We start from the raw sequence: 20372 nt of genomic DNA, 5'->3' as shown, positions 1-20372 counted from the left end.
TTGCAAATATTCATTATTTCATGACCATTTTAAGCTTAAAAACTCATAAAACTGTGGCAAAACAACTGGTTTGAGGAAAGTAGTTTAGGTACATAGGTGTCGATTTCTACCGAGTTGGGGGTGCCCGGGCGCAGCAAATCCGCCCCCGCCCTAGCGGTGACCTTGACCCGCGCGGTCTGTTGAGGCTCCAAAGCCAAGCCGGCCGAGCCGGCGGGGAATTTGGAGAGCTCGGGCACCCCCGACTTGGCGGAAATGGACACCCATGTTTAGGTATTTCCTTAAAGTAATGGCTACAGACCGCACCCACCGAGTACCTACCTACCTACATATACACACATCTGTTGTCCGATTCAGTTTGACACGGCAAAGCCTCGTGTTCTATCACGGTATAATTGCTGATGTATGCCACTAATATAATCGATAATGCATATTGCATAGGTAATGCATATTGCATACCCGCGTGGGGGAGGGGGCGTTGTATAGTCACAAATCTCTCTTTTCGGTTTGTGCACGAATCGGCGCGAAGCGCCGCGAAAATTGGCAAAAAAACATTAGGCAAAACTGCTCCAAAATACGAATTTCGCAGCCCGTGTAACAAGCTTGATACCAGAAAACCTTGGGTCAGGAAAACCAAGTCAAGTAGTCAAGTCGCCTCAAAGTTTTGTGGTCCTGTCAACCGTATAGCTTATTTCTTAGAAGCTGGAAATTTAGTGTACCTAGCGTGACTGCAGAAGTGTAGGGTCGGAGCCGGAATCAGTCGGAGTTGACTGTTTTGGCCAGTTTTGGCCAGAGTCAGTCTTCGAAAATGTTCGGATTTTGACTTCGAGGCCGGATTGGTGTAAAGTCATACTCTTGGCTATACTCTTGGCTGGCTAGACGAAATATATTAGGCCCGTGTTCGGCCAGTCGTGTTACACGACACACGTTGATCACGATATCAAAAATCGGCAGTTCCGCGATGACAGGTCGGATAAGAACTGGAGATTTTGTTGGCCGAGGTGGCAGGGGTGAGACCAATGCATGTAGGCCCACACCCCATATACTGAGTATCTAAACCTCCTGGACCCTCTCAGATTCGGCACCTGCCGTTCCATCTCTTCCATCCTCAGGACAGTCAAATCCTTCTCTTCCACGCCGCAACCCCCTGCTCCGGGCTGGACGGGCAACTCTATCCCATGCGGGAATGGCTCCACTGAAGCTATACCTAGTCCTTTGCCGGGTGCAGTGAGTGCCAGTGGGCTGGGCTGCCTGTTCAATTGGTCGGGTTCATCCCAAGTGGCTCACTAGGGTGGCTGCCCCGACCAATGTCTCCCACTAATTCTTCCATACTTGCGGCTCTGAAATGGTCTCATTGGACCGAAGGGCCTAATCAAAATTCGAGTAGGATAACAACCAGTAAAACGCCTTTTGGGGCGACCAACGAAGCGAGCGAGAGGGTGGGGTGGGCCTTGCACGTGCGAAATTGCGAGGGGATACCTCCAACTAACTTGTGCACTGCACCCTTCTAACCGGTCCCTAACGATGTGCCAAATTTGAGCGCAATCGGCCTAGCCGTTCTCGAGATCTGGAAGCGGCACCCTGCACGTGCGCACGTGCAAAATGGGTCCCAACTGACTTTTGCACGGCACCCTACTAACCGGTTCCTAACCATGTATCAGATTTCAGCACAATCGGTTCAGCCGTTCTCGAGATCTGGAATCGACCCCTGCATGTGCACACGTGCAGCAGCACCCTAACTGTGGCACATGGATATGCATTGCCTAGTGGGTATACCTACCTACATGCCAACTTTCAGCGCAATCGTTGTTGCCGAGATATTGAAATTGTTAGTTGTTACAAAACTGACACCTCTTCGTTTTTCACGTGGCACGTGCATATGGGGTCACTCACATGCATCGGGAATAGTCCGATGCTCGTTAGAAGGAATGAATCTAGTGCTACCCCACAGGGGCGGTCGCAGACTTGGAGTTTGGGGGGGGCCAACTTGGCAAAGGGGCCCCTGCGCTGACCCGGGGGGCCCGGTGCTAGCTCAAAGGGGCCCACGGGCGTAGTGCACGGGTACAGAAATCCAGGCCATGACCGGTGAAGCGGGGGGGGGGGGGTAGGGAGTGGCACCCGAGCGGAGGCTCATTGCGAGCTTTGAGGGTGTACAATGTCGAAAAGGTACCGATAAGTGCATTTTGAATTATTGATATTGTCTAATTCACGCAACTGTGAATGGACTACCGCAAAAGTAAAGGCGGCTTAGGCGGCTAACTTTGCTATTTTCTAAGATCATCGTGCTAAAACTTTTGACAGTGGGTCCTCGGTATCTGTTCACTGTTCAATCACATGTGTTCCGTTTCATCTTCTCTCTTTTTTTACTAGGCACAAATGTAAGTTTTGAAGACCATTACAGTATCAAATGCTTCGAAAGATGGATAGTGGGCAAAATATCCTAAATTTGTCGTGCTGCATGGAAAGTAGTGTTGCTGAGAAAAGGGGGTTTTGTTCTAGATTATTGTGGAATGTGGATGCAGAATACATTGTCTGCACCCACTGCAGAATTGTGTTTGGTGCAACTGCGCCCACTGCACCCATGGTTCCTACACTTATGGGCCCATCGATAGCGCTTAGGCGATACCTATCGCCTAGAGGCTGCAATGGGGCCCTTAGAGTACGGTGTCAGACCCCCCAAAGGCCGGCGTTGGACCCAAGGGTCAGCGAAGGGTCTCAAAGGCCCCAGGTAGGACCCCAGAGGCTGATGTGGGCCTTCAGAGGCAAGTGCGTGACCCCCGAAGGTAAGGCTTGAGCCCCCCAGAGAACATAATACGGCCATCAGTGGCCGGTGTAGAGACCTCATAGGCGGCCAGTTTGGGGCCCCTCAGAGGCTAGTGTGGGGCCTGAGGTGTCGGCATGAGACACTTAAAGACCGTTATGGGTCCTCAGAAGCCGGCATCGATCCTTCAGAAGCCAGTACGGGGCCCTCAGAGGCACATAAGGGTCAGTTTGGGTCCCAGAGACAGAAATGGGACCATCAGAGGCCGGTGTGGGACCTAGGCTGGTTTAGGCCCTTAGGGGCCAGTTTAGGACCCTCAGAGACCAGTACAGGGCCTGCAAAAGGCAGTTTGAGACCATCAGAGACCAAATTGGGCACTCAGAGGCAAATGTGGGTCCTTACAGGCCAGCATGGAGCCCTCAGAGGTTAGCGTGGTGCCCTAAAAGACCGACATGGGCCGGCGTTGGACCCCAGAGGCCAGTAGAGGGCCCTTAAAGGCCAAGATGGGCCCTCAGAGGCCGATGCGGGCCCTTACAGACCGGCATCGGGTCTTTAGAGGCTCGTGCGGGGTCCTCAAAGGCTAAGGTGGGTACTTACAGGCCAGCACGAGCTGTCAGAGGTCAGTGTGGGGCCCTAAAAGACCGGCATGGGCCGGCGTTGGACCCCAGAGGCCAACAGAAGGCCCTCAAAGGCCAAGATGGGTCCTCAGAAGCCGATGCTGACCCTTAGAGGCCGGCATCGGGTCTTCAGAATCCAGTGCGGGGGCCCTCAGAGGCTAATGTGGGCCCTTACAGGCCAGCATGGGGCCCTCAAAGGTCAGAATGGGACCCTAAAAGACTGGCATTTGCCGGCGTTATACCCCAGAGGCCAGTAGAGGGCCCTCAAAAGTCAAGATGGGCCCTCAGAGGCCGATGCGGGCCCTTAGAGGCCGGCATCGGGTCTTCAGAATTCAGTGCGGGGCCCATAGAGGCTAATGTGTGTCCTTACAGGCCAGCATGGGGCCCTCAGAGGTCAGTGTGGGGCCCTAAAAGACTGGCATGGGCCGGCGTTGGACCCCAGAGGCCAGCGGAGGGCCCTCAAAGGCCAAGGTGGGCCCTCAGACGCCGATGCGGGCCCTGAGCGGCCGGCATTGGGTCTTCAGAATCCAGTGCGGGGGGCCTCAGAGGCTAATGTGGGTCCTTACAGGCCAGCATGGGCCCTTAGAGGTCAGTTTTGGGCCCTAAAAGGCCGGCAAGGGCCGGCATTGGACCCCAGAGACCAGCGGAGGGCCCTCAAAGGCCAAGATGGGCCCCCAGAGGCCGATGCGGGCTCTTAGAGACCAACATCGGGTCTTCAGAATCCAGTGCGGGGCCCTCAGAGACACTTAAAGGCTGGTCTTGGGACTCGAGAGACAGAAATGAGGCCATCAGAGGCCGGAATGAGGCTCTCAGACGCCGGTTGGGCCCCTGAGACCGGTTTAGGGGCCCTCAAAGGCCAGTGGAGGGCCCTCAGAGGTCAATTTGGGTCCTCAGCGGTCAATGTGGACGCTTGACCGCCACTGAAGGGCCCTCCGACGTCAGTGTAGGACCCTCAAAGACTGGTATGGGAGCTGTTAATAGCTGGCGTGGGTTTCTCGAGCCTCGTGACAATCGAATACGGGCCAGGGCCCCATACGGCCATGGGGGCCCATCGGTTGTTTGGGGGGGGCCAAATGATATGATGGCCCCCCTGATTTGCCTTTGGGGGGGGCCATGGCCCTGATGGCCCCCCCCCTGCGACCGCCACTGCTACCCCACAAAAATTACCGCATGTAAATCGGTCAAGTGGTTGCTGAGATATAAGCCTAGCAAAAGCGTGACCACGGCATACTCAGAAATTTCCGTTAACCTACGAAGACTACGCTCGCTTCGCTCGCTCCGTAATGAGTTTGGGGGGGGGGACGTCCCCCTTCCATTCTGAGAGTGGGGGGGACGCGTCCCCCCCGTCCCCCCCGGTGGCGGCGCCCATGGTCATGTGGCCATGATTTTCAGACGACGGACCTTATAAGGCAAACAGTCACCAGTGTTTGTGAGGAGAGCTCCAGAGTGAGTGTGTCGGCTGGATGTGATTCGTGTGAGTCAGGCCGTGTTTCGGTTACAGGTCGACCAGGCCTGACACAGAAATTGCTGGTAAAGCCGCAGCCGCCGCAGCAACAGTCATAAATCTGTGCGAATGGGTTTATTCCTAGAAACGCCTCATCACGTATGCTATGGGTTATTCAAGATCTAATTTCATTTTCGCAATGCACAAGGGCTAATAGTTTCATATCAAATATAGGTATAGATATAGGCAATGACCGAATCTGAACATATTAACAAATACATTCGACTGTTCTCCACAAAACACTGTGTGCCTCCAATAAGACATACACCCTCAACAAAGTAGGTGCCTGATTTCTAGGCCTCATTCCCTCCCAGACTAAATTTAAAAAAAAAAACAGCGAATTATCTACGGGTCTAGCCTTCGAATAGCCGTGTCCGAAATTTCATCGGCTCAGTGGCCTGCCTGGCCGCATCTACATCCAAAATGAACCACAACGCCAAACCACAGCTCTCCCACGGTACCGCCGATTTAACTCTGCCGCCCACGACTCTGCCATCCAGTGGTCTGAAGCCGCCTACCGGAACTGACCGTGTATGCATAACCGGAACCAGTAGCGATGACACAATGGGAACTGGGAAGCCCTATCTGGACCAGAGCCGGCCGCTTCCTGAAGCCCGGAGATGATGTGACTGTCAGTGGGACGGGATGGAGAGAGAGAGAGAGAGAGAGAGAGAGAGAGAGAGAGAGAGAGAGAGAGAGAGAGAGAGAGAGAGAGAGAGAGAGAGAGAGAGAGAGAGAGAGAGAGAGAGAGAGAGAGAGAGAGAGAGAGAGAGAGAGAGAGAGAGAGAAAGAGAGAGAGAGAGAGAGAGAGAGAGAGAGAGAGAGAGAGAGAGAGAGAGAGAGAGAGAGAGAGAGAGAGAGAGAGAGAGAGAGAGAGAGAGAGAGACTGAACTGAACTGACACACAGACAGACAGACAGACAAGCAGGGCAGACAGAGAGGATCACATGGAAGCCGCGCCTTGAGGAGCTCTCCAGTTGCCAACTTCCAAAGTAAACACTGCGGGGCAGCGCCACGCCGCCGCCGTCTCAGTCTACACCATCCGTCGCCTCCGACGACCCCGCCGCCTCCGGGCTCTCCTCGACGAGAGATGATGGGCTACACACTGCAGCCGGCCAAAGACGCGTCGCTCACGACGACGGCCTCGAGACGGCGCGTCGGCTGCGACGGGCCGCCTGGCGCACCTCGAGGTCACGACGCAGGAGTTATAAAGCTCCAATGATCACCCGTTTGGAACTGTCAGTGACGACGCTAGTTCACAATGAAAAATCACCGGGATCTGAGAGTCGATAACGAGGCTTCGTAGCCTAAAAACGGAGCTGCCTCACACAACACAACGAAACTCTTCACAACGAAGCATTGAAAAGCTAATAAAATGTACATAAATAATTTGAAAAATTGCAGAAAGCGGACACACAGCTTTGGACGGACACTATCACTGGGGATGCCGACGGCTAATCGACTGTTGCTGTTGTCGGCATGTGCGCTCAGCCAAACAAAACCGTCGACATGTATCCCAGGGGCTACCAAAACTAGGGCAAATAAACATGGAAAGGCAATCAAACCCAAGCGCAAACCACCGACGCCTAAAGATAGCCTGGGGTTGTCCAGGAGGCGTTTCGAAAAGGTACAGGATCCTTGAAGATCTTGCTGGGTGGCTCCAAGACATGTAGCACGACTGTGTGAGACAGGTACTCAAACGAAACGAATGCGATTGGCACTCGAAACCTGACTGCTGTTTGATGTTCGGTGCCAAATCAACTGGAAAACGTAACCTTCCAGCTCCACGATGATTCCTGAGCTGGAAGCCAAAATAACACACTCTAATCTTATCTTGGCACTAATTACCATGTTCCCTGGAAGTTACTGAAGAGTAAGAACTACAGAAGAGAAGAGCAGGCAATCAATTTTCATAGTCGTACCGCAAACTCTTGGCGAAACACCCACCTGTCGAGCTGTACAGGCACCTGTCAAAACAACCGCCACTGGCAAATATCCACTTTGAGGCACCAGCCCACCTCTCCGCGTACTGTCTGAGCACTGTGTCAGACTTCTCACCTCCTCTCACACTCACTCGTTCCCCGGCCGGGACACACAACCACCCCTCCAGCCGCGACCGTGGCTCGTCGGGGACAAGCGACGAGACGCCCGGCGACCGACCGGGCCGAGGCACCGGTCGGGGAGGGCAGACAGTAAAAACTGGCCCGGCCGGGCGCACCGTTCACTCAGTGGCGGTCGGGTCATTCGAGGCCGAGGACGGGTCGCCGGGGCCGGGTCAGACAGAAGATGCATCGCAACACGGTGCAAGCGCAAGAGAACATATGTGGTGAATGGGGTGGTACTGAATGCATGGTCATCTTGTTGATGGGGTCGATGCATGTATGATGGGGAAGCTGTTGTTTGCTGTATTTATGACCTCAATCCAAGCGAATCCGACCCTTAAAGTAGGTGGCATGCTTCAGTCGTTAGTGGGTGAAGCTTTCGCTTTGTCCTTTGCGAGTTCATGGCATGCGTTCAAAAGACGCAACTATACGAGTATAAAATAAGAAAGGAAAATAAGAATTTGGCTTTTACAAGCCACAACAACGAACGGAAACCGTCATGAGCTTGAGCGACGTCAGCACACGCAGCAGCACGACTGGATCTCGAGTGTCACGAATCCCAAGACGGTGGTAGCTCAGCGCCACATTTCCATTGACTAAGATCCCAAGATCCCAGATCTCTCGTCGGCAGGCAAGCGAAACTGTCGAATCATCGCGGACCATGATGAAGCGCGTCCACGACGCTTCATGGCCACTTTGTCTAGACTGATCTTATCAAATCAATGACCCAGATCACCGGTCAAACGCTTAAGAACCGGTCCGACGGGAACCGCATCGGTGTAACGGTGAACCGATTTGTTCAGGACCCTTTAGGTGAAATAGAACAAAACATCAGAAATGCATTGGAAGTAAGTGCATAAGAACACTCACCATCAAATGCACTCACATCAAAACAATCAAGTCTAACCGGATGCACTTTCAAGTTGCAAGACACTTTAATGAAGTCATAAGTCATGAACCAATATCTGATGCAGGCAAATATCGACACATCAAAGGCGCTTTCTTTCCAAAATTCACCTCTTACCAGTCACCCAGGCAGCTCGTATACGCAATAAACAAAGCAAGTCAGACCCGGCAGACATCACCACTCCTCACCCACCTGTTTCTTCCACTAACCCTACGACTGCCTCCCTCGCTCAAAATGCGGTCACCCACTGCCCACTACCTCTTTCCTCTCCTTTGTCGCGTCGCAACTGGAAGCACCGCTCTCAGCCGACTTCCTCACCGCCGCGGGGCAGGCCAAGACTGAGCCAGCTCCCTGGAGTCGACGGCGGCGCGACGCCAGCCGGCGGCCGGCGCCGCGGGCCAAAATTAGCCGCGTCGACTGACTCACCGCCGACCCAGAGGAGACGTCATCCGTATTCTAGGCTGGAGATGCCGCACCAGTGAAAATCACCGCGCCACAGTGAACGGCGTGACTTTATAGGGATTGTGTGAAATGGAAGAATGAACAATCCACGAGAGCTTGGGAAGGTTTCGGAGTCATGTGCATTGCAAAGTCCAACCCTCGAGGCTCGAGTCTGGCTCAGTAGCTATGGTCTGAACCTGTCAGACCGTCCGGTTTAGCGACTCGGCCAGTCCGCCGGGAGATGGAAAACCAGCAGCTCTGCTCTCATCACGTCATCTTGTCACTCCTGGAAAAAGGAAGCGTTCCGCCCACAGTACCGCGTCGCCCACGCCTCCGCTGAGCCACATCTGCGACAACAGAGTGGGGGTGGGCCGGTGGCAGCGGAACATTCCAGAACGAGTGACGTATCCAGCACAATCAGCCCTGATGACTGTGAATGAATCGGCGGAACGAAACTCGGTCATCGGTCGTCACACTCATAATCTGATTCACTTCGTTCAAAGCAAACATGCAAATGAACATACTCAACAGTCAACAGCAGTTATCGTGGAGAAAGGTGACCCGGGATAGCCCAAAATCGGCCGAAAAACAAACGGGTCATCAATTTTGATATGCTGCTTCGAATAAAAACATATTGCCTCTATAAATCACCAGTTTGACTGTCAGATACGGTAATATGGAGAAGGAAAAATTGCAAACATCACGTTCCAATTTCCATACCCAAGCAACTAGCAAGAGCCGTTTCCCGCTCGTTTCAATATTGTACCAGCATACGAGAGCAAAACACATTCAAAGGGAGGGGCGGTCTGCAACGCACAACAAACATGCACCAGTAACTGACAGGCGGGCGGCCGTACTGCAGTACCGCACCATTGCAACATAGCTCCCCTCTCCCGCTCTGTAGCGGCCGATAACACATCAGCAATGCGTGACGGGCATCCAGAGAACCGCCGCCGTTCCGACCGCTCCGAGCGTGCTCTCCGCTCGGCTCTCGGTGCTCGAGATGGAAATGTAAAAGTCGAAAGTACTGTGTAAAAGTCGAAGGAAGGGACATGGGGAATGCAAAAGCCCGGCAGGGGCTGTCGAAGAGCTAAGGGTCTACTAGAGAACCTGTGGTATAACGTTCCAACGTGGGCCTTCGGCCCACGTTGGCCTGAATCCTTTCGGCCTGAATCCAACGTGGGCCGAAGGCCCACGTTGGCCAAAATCACGTCGGAGGCGAACGAAATTCACGCGGGAATCTAAAAACAAACGTCAGAACAATCAGGGCCCTCTGACCAGCCTGACAAGTGACAGCTAGGGCCCTTCTCATCTCCTGTGAATAACCACTAGTGTCTGTGTCTGACCGCTAGGGCCCCTCTGACTCCTCAGTAGAGAGGAGGCCCTCTGTGGGTAGGAGGCCCTGTGTAGAGAGGAGGCCCCCTTAGAGAGGAGACCCCCTGTAGAGAGGAGGCCCTGTGCAAAAAGGAGGACCTCTGTAAAAACGAGGCCCTCTGTAAAAAGGAGACCCTCTGTAGAGAGCAGGCCCTCTGTAAAGAGGAAACCGTCTGAAATCAGAAGGCCCTTTAAAGAGAGGAGGCCCTCTGTAGAGAGGAGATCGTCTGAAGAGAGAAGGCCCTCTGCAGAGGACTCCCTCAGTAGAAAGGAGGTCCTCTGTAGGTAGGAGGCCCTCTGTAAAGTGAAGGCCCTCTGAAGAGAGGAGGCCCTTTGCAGAGATGAGATCCTCTGTATAGAGGAGGTCCTGTGTAGAGACGAGACTCTGAAGAGAGGAGGCCCTACATAGATAGGAAGCCCTCTGTAGAGAGGAGGTCCCTGTAGAGACTAGAGAGGAGGCCCTCTGTAGAGAGGATGCCCTCTGTAAAGGAGGCCCTCTGGAGAGAAAGACACCCTCAGCAGAGAGGAGGCCCTCTGTAGCTAACTGGCAATCTGTAGAGAGGAAGCCCTCTGTAGATAAGAGGCCCTCTGTGGGCAGGAGGCCCCCGGTAGTCAAAGACAGCGTCGTATATTAAGTACATAGAGTGGAGGCCCACTGTAAGCAAATTACCTTCTGGCTTCTGTTCCCTGCTACTCTATATAGATAGTTTTCAGTTCTCACTATAGTGAGAACTGAGAACTCAGGAAACTGTACAGAATAGACTCCCAACCGCGTCGCCGCCCACTGTAGGAAGGGACAGGGGAGGAGGTCCTCTGTAAACAGAAGGCCCTATCCTATGTAGACAGATTATTTGTATGTACCTATGAATGCGCTCAGAGAAATCATGCCGGGTGCCGTGAACGGTTTTGCCGTCAACGGTTTTACCTGCAGTGACCGCAAAAACTGCCAAAATAGCCGATATTTTCGGAAACCAGTTTTCGGCAATAACTTTCGTCTCAAAATTTGCACGAACTTCCCTTTACCACCAGCATCGTGTTCCTCTCGTCAAGACGTGTGGAATGAACTATCAATTGACCTTGAATGGTCAACTTGAAAATTTGGCCTCAGGTCGAGGTCATGACCTGACCGATAAGGGCTAAGTTCCATATTAGTCCATCCGTATCGTCGAGCCAAACACAACTACCTATAAGGTGTATTCATCGCTCTAGCATGCCTCTATCAAAAGTTATTCGCGAAAAAGTCAGGAGTGTTTATAATGACTTCCGTCTAAAAAGGCGACTTTCAATTTAAGGTCGCAAAATTGACCTGACCTTATGTCATCGATATCAAAATTCCAAGACATACATTTTTTTTGTATTTTGTCGCTCTTGTGCATTTGCATCTCTGAAAGTTTCATAGCGTTTGGTCACTCCGTGTATGCTTTGGCAGACATTGAAACTTTTTATGTAGTGAGGTCATTTGACCTGACCTGGTGACCTGACTTTAAGTGACCAGGGTCTGAAATTTTCACAACATATGTAGAAATGATGTAGGATAAAGTGTGCCGCGCCGCCGTTTTTGAGATATTCACGGTTAACTGCAGGGGGTGTTTAACACCCCCCCCCCGGCAGGGCGCGGGTTAATGCATGAACACAGCAGCCCATTTCTGTTGTACATTTAGGTACCGTAAACCGGGGTGAGTTGATATGGATTTTGAGGTTATTCTAGATTTCTTTAAAAGCCACATTCATTTACGGAATTCTTTTTGTGCCAGTTTCATGGCACATGCCTTGGGGAGGCAAACAGCAAAAATGAATAAAAAATGTATATATTAAGCCCCTTTTTTAAAACGCCAAAGTTCATATCAACTCACCACCCCCCAGGGGGTGAGTTGATATGGTTTTGGATTTTTCAAAATTTCTCGGCTAAAGAAGCTCAGAGGTGAGTTGATAAAATGCCAGTGTTTAAAAAAAGGATTAGAGAACACATCCTGAAAGAAACCATCAGAAAAATGGTAGAAGTTTGGCAGCAGACCTCACATTCATGAAAACGCAATCATGTCCAACACAGCGCTATCAAAATGGCTTGATTTTAGCAGCATCATTTTTTCGCTTTATGATACTTAGTTTTACTTAGAACATTCTGAACTTGGCTAGTCACGTGTCCTCAAGCCAACGGTATCAAAACTGGCAATATATTTTGGAATTACAAGTGTATTTTCTTGTAATTAAAACACATTGTCAGTTGCGGGTCAAGGTTGATATGCCTCTGACAGAAATAATGGATTGAAATGAAAGAATACATATGCTTCTGAGTTTTTGTGGACAGGTAGTCAACAAAATATTTATGAAGTGAAATGAAGCGAATCTAATTCGGACTGTATTCTATCAGGTGAAGTAAGCGACATAAAACAGAATTTGGCATCAAAAGCCAAAATTAACCCTCGCACTTATAGGCGGGCGAACGGACCACCTCGGCTTTTTGCACATAACTCGCGCAAAAAGCGGCCGATCACGACGAAACTTTCAGTGCCTCTCGAGTTTATCAATTTTACACATGTTCTAAAGATTTCATGACCCTGACTCAAATGGTTTTTGACAAGATATCTTGGCTCGCTCCGCGTCGCTTTGGCCATAAAAAGATTCGGGAGAAAATTTGGGATCGAATGGTGTTTTTCCGGTGACGTTCGGACGTCTAGAAGCTTCGATATTGGCGAAAAACTTGCTGAACTTGCAAAAGTACTTGGTACTTGCTTGGTACTTGCCAAAGTACTCGGTACTTGCCAAAGTACTCGGTACTTGCCAAAGTACTCGGTACTTGCCAAAGTACTTGGTACTTGCTTGGTATTTGCATAAGTACTCGGTATTTGCCAAAGTACTTGGTACTTGCTTGGTATTTGCATAAGTACTTGGTACTTGCTTGGTACTTGTAAAAGTACTTGGTACTTGCTTGGTACTTGTCGGGTAGGAAAGCTTGCCACTCTACTTGCCCCCCCCCCCCCCGTTCCCCGACTCTACTCCCATCCCTACCCCCTCGGGATAATTCCGGGTTCGTCGGGTAGGAAAACTTGCCACTCTATCCCCCCCTCGCCACAGAGCCATTTGGTATCGATCGGTGTTTGTCCCGTGTCAATCGGTCGCCAATAAGCCGAGATATGCACGGCGAATTATTTCAATCGGCGCCGATCAGAATCTTTCAAATACTTGGTATTTACTTGCCTAAATACCGCAAAGAAATTGTTCCTTTCCGACGTTTATATCAGACGTCTTAAGCCGACCAAAGACTTTCCAAATTTCCCTTGGTCTCAGTTTGTTTTAATTTGTTTTCATTGAATTGTTTGCAATTTGAGTTATGGTTAATTCCAATTCGTATTCTGTTTCACCTACCTATCATTTCTCACATGCTTTTTGCGTCCTACCTATTAAGCGATTACACTTACGCTGAAAGAGCCGGTGGGTGGTTATAATGCAATACCCTGCACGGTGAACAGCTTGCGAGTTTTGCAGCGGTGCGATTGCTGGGGCTTATCGCTGACTGAAAAGGGTAAATACAGTAAATACAGATGGCTGTGTTGGATCCCTTTGCTTTTGCCCAACATTCAGCGTTGGAATTGTGGCTTTACCGTCCCTCTTATTAAAGTTATCTAACTTTTCGTAGCTTCGTCAGGTTAGACACGACGCGCGCGGCGGTATCCATCTGGCGGCCGCTGGCGGAACTACCGCGCACGGCCCGCTTGCCGCACGGGCCTGGCGGCCGCCAGTGGAACTACTGCGCAGGTGGCAGCACCTGCCCGTGGAGAAGCGGCTGGCAATCGGCCGCCCCACTCCCCAAACCGCCCCCACCCAGCTGGCCGCCAGACCGTGGGAACGACTCGGCTCAGCACTGCCGCACGCGCATTCAGCGGCGGGTTGTCGATTTTTCGAGTGTCGGCTGCCGATCTCCCGAGAGCCGGCCACCTGTCAGCCGCCGCTCGGCTCTGTGTTAAGCATATGGGGTATCTCACTTTTCCGAGATCTACGTCAAACTACGTATTTAAAACTACGTATTCTACAGCCGAATCTTCCAACTGGGGGTACCTCACTCACAATCGCACGTGAATTCAGCCGCATTCCATCTCACGCGCAATGTTGAAGAGATGTGTTTCCGCGGGTATCTCGCAGGCCCTAAGAGAAAAAGCTCGCTGCAAAAACTCAGCGCTTCAAAAAACCCGCAATCCTACTCAAATGGATATTTAAACAAGATATCTTGGCTCGCTCCGCGTCGCTTTGGCAATCAAAGTATGAGGGAGAAAATTTGGGATCGATGGGTGTTTTTCCGGTGACGATCGGACGTCTAGAAGCTTCGATATTGGCGAAAAACTTGCTGAACTTGCAAAAGTACTTGGTACTTGCTTGGTACTTGCCAAAGTACTCGGTACTTGCCAAAGTACTTGGTACTTGCTTGGTATTTGCATAAGTACTCGGTATTTGCCAAAGTACTTGGTACTTGCTTGGTATTTCCATAAGTACTTGGTACTTGCTTGGTACTTGTAAAAGTACTTGGTACTTGCTTGGTACTTGCGAAAGTACTTGGTACTTGCACTCGCCCCCCCCCCCCTGTTCCCCCGACTCTACTCCCACACCTACCCCCTCGGGATAATTCCGGGTTCGTCGGGTAGGAAAACTTGCCACTCTACTCCCCACCCCCCCACCCCCCCCACAGAGCCATTTGGTATCGATCGGTGTTGATCCTGTGTCAATCGGTCGTCAATAAGCCGAGATATGCACGGCGAATTATTTCAATCGGCGTCGATCAGAATCTTCAGAACGGAGGGACCCACACTCATTTCTGGCCGTATCTCACTTTTCCGAGATGTACGTCAAACTACGTATTTAAAACTACATATTCTACAGCCGAATCTTCAAACTGGGGGTACCTCAGACCGTGGGAACGACTCGGCTCAGCACTGCCGCACGCGCATTCAGCGGCGGCTTGTCGATTTTTCGAGTGTCGGCTGCCGATCTCCCGAGAGCCGGCCACCTGTCAGCCGCCGCTCGGCTCTGTGTTAAGCATATGGGGACGGCGAATTTCTCCCGGAGGGAAGCACCTCGCTCACAAAAGCACGTGAATTCAGCCGCATTCCATGTCTGTTGCAATGCTGAAGAGATATGTGTGCACGCAGCTATCTCGCAAGCCCTAAGAGAAAAAGCTCGCTGCAAAAACTCAGCGTTTCAAAAAACCCGAAATCCTACTCAAATGAATAACTAAACAAGATATCTTGGCTCGCTCCGCGTCGCGTTGGCCATAAAATGACTAAGGACAAAATTTGGGATCGAATGGTGTTTTTCCGGCAACGATCGGACGTCTAGAAGCTTCGCTATTGGCGAAAAACTTGCTGAACTTGCAAAAGTACTTGGTACTTGCTTGGTACTTGCCAAAGTACTCGGTACTTGTCAAAGTACTTGGTACTTGCTTGGTATTTGCATAAGTACTCGGTATTTGCAAAAGTGATTGGTACTTGCTTGGTACTTGTAAAAGTACTTGGTACTTGCTTGGTACTTGCGAAAGTACTTGGTACTTGCTTGGTACTTGTACTCGCCCCCCCGTTCCCCCGACTCTACTCCCACCCCTACCCCCTCGGGATAATTCCGGGTTCGTCGGGTAGGAAGCCACTCTACTCCCCCCCCCCCCCACAGAGCCATTTGGTATCGATCGGTGTTTATCCCGTGTCAATCGGTCGTCAATAAGCCGAGATATGCACGGCGAATTATTTCAATCGGCGTCGATCAGAATCTTCAGAACGGAGGGACCCACACTCATTTCTGGCCGTATCTCACTTTTCCGAGATGTACGTCAAACTACGTATTTAAAACTACATATTCTACAGCCGAATCTTCAAACTGGGGGTACCTCAGACCGTGGGAACGACTCGGCTCAGCACTGCCGCACGCGCATTCAGCGGCGGCTTGTCGATTTTTCGAGTGTCGGCTGCCGATCTCCCGAGAGCCGGCCACCTGTCAGCCGCCGCTCGGCTCTGTGTTAAGCATATGGGGACGGCGAATTTCTCCCGGAGGGAAGCACCTCGCTCACAAAAGCACGTGAATCAGCCGCATTCCTGTGTCGTCGTCAATGCTGAAGAGATATGTGTTTCCGCGGGTATCTCGCAGGCCCTAACAGGAAAAGCTCGCTGCAAAAACTGAGCGTTTCAAAAAACCCGCAATCCTACTCAAATGAATATTTAAACAAGATATCTTGGCTCGCTCCGCGTCGCTTTGGCCATAAAAAGATTCGGGAGAAAATTTGGGATCGAATGGTGTTTTTCCGGTGACGTTCGGACGTCTAGAAGCTTCGATATTGGCGAAAAACTTGCTGAACTTGCAAAAGTACTTGGTACTTGCTTGGTACTTGCCAAAGTACTCGGTACTTGCCAAAGTACTCGGTACTTGCCAAAGTACACGGTACTTGCCAAAGTACTTGGTACTTGCTTGGTATTTGCATAAGTACTCGGTATTTGCCAAAGTACTTGGTACTTGCTTGGTATTTGCATAAGTACTTGGTACTTGCTTGGTACTTGTAAAAGTACTTGGTACTTGCTTGGTACTTGTCGGGTAGGAAAGCTTGCCACTCTACTTGCCCCCCCCCGTTCCCCGACTCTACTCCCATCCCTACCCCCTCGGGATAATTCCGGGTTCGTCGGGTAGGAAAACTTGCCACTCTATCCCCCCCTCGCCACAGAGCCATTTGGTATCGATCGGTGTTTGTCCCGTGTCAATCGGTCGCCAATAAGCCGAGATATGCACGGCGAATTATTTCAATCGGCGCCGATCAGAATCTTTCAAATACTTGGTATTTACTTGCCTAAATACCGCAAAGAAATTGTTCCTTTCCGACGTTTATATCAGACGTCTTAAGCCGACCAAAGACTTTCCAAATTTCCCTTGGTCTCAGTTTGTTTTAATTTGTTTTCATTGAATTGTTTGCAATTTGAGTTATGGTTAATTCCAATTCGTATTCTGTTTCACCTACCTATCATTTCTCACATGCTTTTTGCGTCCTACCTATTAAGCGATTACACTTACGCTGAAAGAGCCGGTGGGTGGTTATAATGCAATACCCTGCACGGTGAACAGCTTGCGAGTTTTGCAGCGGTGCGATTGCTGGGGCTTATCGCTGACTGAAAAGGGTAAATACAGTAAATACAGATGGCTGTGTTGGATCCCTTTGCTTTTGCCCAACATTCAGCGTTGGAATTGTGGCTTTACCGTCCCTCTTATTAAAGTTATCTCACTTTTTGTAGCTTCGTCAGGTTAGACACGACGCGCGCGGCGGTATCCATCTGGCGCATTCAGCGTTGGAATTGTGGCTTTACCGTCCCTCTTATTAAAGTTATCTAACTTTTCGTAGCTTCGTCAGGTTAGACACGACGCGCGCGGCGGTATCCATCTGGCGGCCGCTGGCGGAACTACCGCGCACGGCCCGCTTGCCGCACGGGCCTGGCGGCCGCCAGTGGAACTACTGCGCAGGTGGCAGCACCTGCCCGTGGAGAAGCGGCTGGCAATCGGCCGCCCCACTCCCCAAACCGCCCCCACCCAGCTGGCCGCCAGACCGTGGGAACGACTCGGCTCAGCACTGCCGCACGCGCATTCAGCGGCGGGTTGTCGATTTTTCGAGTGTCGGCTGCCGATCTCCCGAGAGCCGGCCACCTGTCAGCCGCCGCTCGGCTCTGTGTTAAGCATATGGGGTATCTCACTTTTCCGAGATCTACGTCAAACTACGTATTTAAAACTACGTATTCTACAGCCGAATCTTCCAACTGGGGGTACCTCACTCACAATCGCACGTGAATTCAGCCGCATTCCATCTCACGCGCAATGTTGAAGAGATATGTGTTTCCGCGGGTATCTCGCAGGCCCTAAGAGAAAAAGCTCGCTGCAAAAACTCAGCGCTTCAAAAAACCCGCAATCCTACTCAAATGGATATTTAAACAAGATATCTTGGCTCGCTCCGCGTCGCTTTGGCAATCAAAGTATGAGGGAGAAAATTTGGGATCGATGGGTGTTTTTCCGGTGACGATCGGACGTCTAGAAGCTTCGATATTGGCGAAAAACTTGCTGAACTTGCAAAAGTACTTGGTACTTGCTTGGTACTTGCCAAAGTACTCGGTACTTGCCAAAGTACTTGGTACTTGCTTGGTATTTGCATAAGTACTCGGTATTTGCCAAAGTACTTGGTACTTGCTTGGTATTTCCATAAGTACTTGGTACTTGCTTGGTACTTGTAAAAGTACTTGGTACTTGCTTGGTACTTGCGAAAGTACTTGGTACTTGCACTCGCCCCCCCCCGTTCCCCCGACTCTACTCCCACACCTACCCCCTCGGGATAATTCCGGGTTCGTCGGGTAGGAAAACTTGCCACTCTACTCCCCACCCCCCCCCCCACAGAGCCATTTGGTATCGATCGGTGTTGATCCCGTGTCAATCGGTCGTCAATAAGCCGAGATATGCACGGCGAATTATTTCAATCGGCGTCGATCAGAATCTTCAGAACGGAGGGACCCACACTCATTTCTGGCCGTATCTCACTTTTCCGAGATGTACGTCAAACTACGTATTTAAAACTACATATTCTACAGCCGAATCTTCAAACTGGGGGTACCTCAGACCGTGGGAACGACTCGGCTCAGCACTGCCGCACGCGCATTCAGCGGCGGCTTGTCGATTTTTCGAGTGTCGGCTGCCGATCTCCCGAGAGCCGGCCACCTGTCAGCCGCCGCTCGGCTCTGTGTTAAGCATATGGGGACGGCGAATTTCTCCCGGAGGGAAGCACCTCGCTCACAAAAGCACGTGAATTCAGCCGCATTCCATGTCTGTTGCAATGCTGAAGAGATATGTGTTTCCGCGGGTATCTCGCAAGCCCTAAGAGAAAAAGCTCGCTGCAAAAACTCAGCGCTTCAAATAACGCCAAATCCTAGTCAAATAGTATACTATACAAGATATCTTGGCTCGCTCCGCGTCGCTTTGGCCATAAAAAGATTCGGGAGAAAATTTGGGATCGAATGGTGTTTTTCCGGTGACGATCGGACGTCTAGAAGCTTCGATATTGGCGAAAAACTTGCTGAACTTGCAAAAGTACTTGGTACTTGCTTGGTACTTGCCAAAGTACTCGGTACTTGCCAAAGTACTTGGTACTCGCTTGGTATTTGCATAAGTACTCGGTATTTGCCAAAGTACTTGGTACTTGCTTGGTATTTCCATAAGTACTTGGTACTTGCTTGGTACTTGTAAAAGTACTTGGTACTTGCTTGGTACTTGCGAAAGTACTTGGTACTTGCACTCGCCCCCCCGTTCCCCCGACTCTACTCCCACACCTACCCCCTCGGGATAATTCCGGGTTCGTCGGGTAGGAAAACTTGCCACTCTACTCCCCACCCCCCCCCCCCCCCACAGAGCCATTTGGTATCGATCGGTGTTGATCCCGTGTCAATCGGTCGTCAATAAGCCGAGATATGCACGGCGAATTATTTCAATCGGCGTCGATCAGAATCTTCAGAACGGAGGGACCCACACTCATTTCTGGCCGTATCTCACTTTTCCGAGATGTACGTCAAACTACGTATTTAAAACTACATATTCTACAGCCGAATCTTCAAACTGGGGGTACCTCAGACCGTGGGAACGACTCGGCTCAGCACTGCCGCACGCGCATTCAGCGGCGGCTTGTCGATTTTTCGAGTGTCGGCTGCCGATCTCCCGAGAGCCGGCCACCTGTCAGCCGCCGCTCGGCTCTGTGTTAAGCATATGGGGACGGCGAATTTCTCCCGGAGGGAAGCACCTCGCTCACAAAAGCACGTGAATTCAGCCGCATTCCATGTCTGTTGCAATGCTGAAGAGATATGTGTTTCCGCGGGTATCTCGCAAGCCCTAAGAGAAAAAGCTCGCTGCAAAAACTCAGCGCTTCAAATAACGCCAAATCCTAGTCAAATAGTATACTATACAAGATATCTTGGCTCGCTCCGCGTCGCTTTGGCCATAAAAGATTCGGGAGAAAATTTGGGATCGAATGGTGTTTTTCCGGTGACGATCGGACGTCTAGAAGCTTCGATATTGGCGAAAAACTTGCTGAACTTGCAAAAGTACTTGGTACTTGCTTGGTACTTGCCAAAGTACTCGGTACTTGCCAAAGTACTTGGTACTCGCTTGGTATTTGCATAAGTACTCGGTATTTGCCAAAGTACTTGGTACTTGCTTGGTATTTCCATAAGTACTTGGTACTTGCTTGGTACTTGTAAAAGTACTTGGTACTTGCTTGGTACTTGCGAAAGTACTTGGTACTTGCACTCGCCCCCCCCGTTCCCCCGACTCTACTCCCACACCTACCCCCTCGGGATAATTCCGGGTTCGTCGGGTAGGAAAACTTGCCACTCTACTCCCCACCCCACCCCCCCCCACAGAGCCATTTGGTATCGATCGGTGTTGATCCCGTGTCAATCGGTCGTCAATAAGCCGAGATATGCACGGCGAATTATTTCAATCGGCGTCGATCAGAATCTTCAGAACGGAGGGACCCACACTCATTTCTGGCCGTATCTCACTTTTCCGAGATGTACGTCAAACTACGTATTTAAAACTACATATTCTACAGCCGAATCTTCAAACTGGGGGTACCTCAGACCGTGGGAACGACTCGGCTCAGCACTGCCGCACGCGCATTC

General features: G+C 51.0%; 1 protein-coding gene across 2 annotated transcripts in view; it reads right to left on the bottom strand.

The window, feature by feature from the left end:
- The window catches only part of LOC122389239 (filamin-A-like), a 119739-nt gene that overhangs the window by 69223 nt on the left and 30144 nt on the right, over positions 1 to 20372 (bottom strand). Inside the window, exon 1 of one of the 2 annotated variants that reach the window (XM_043381078.1) lies at positions 8146 to 8243. The exons of the other annotated variant lie outside the window; for it this stretch is intronic. The gene's annotated coding sequence lies outside the window, so the exon portion shown is untranslated. Of the gene's footprint in view, positions 1 to 8145; positions 8244 to 20372 lie in introns of those variants that run through there. 2 annotated transcript variants of the gene reach the window in all.

This window comes from Amphibalanus amphitrite, unplaced genomic scaffold (genome assembly GCF_019059575.1).
Source record: "Amphibalanus amphitrite isolate SeventyFive unplaced genomic scaffold, NRLGWU_Aamphi_draft 000350F_arrow, whole genome shotgun sequence".
Taxonomy (NCBI): Eukaryota; Metazoa; Arthropoda; class Thecostraca; order Balanomorpha; family Balanidae; genus Amphibalanus; species Amphibalanus amphitrite.
The sequence above is the reverse complement of the archived record's forward strand: the minus strand, read 5'-3'. Positions and strand labels throughout refer to the sequence as shown.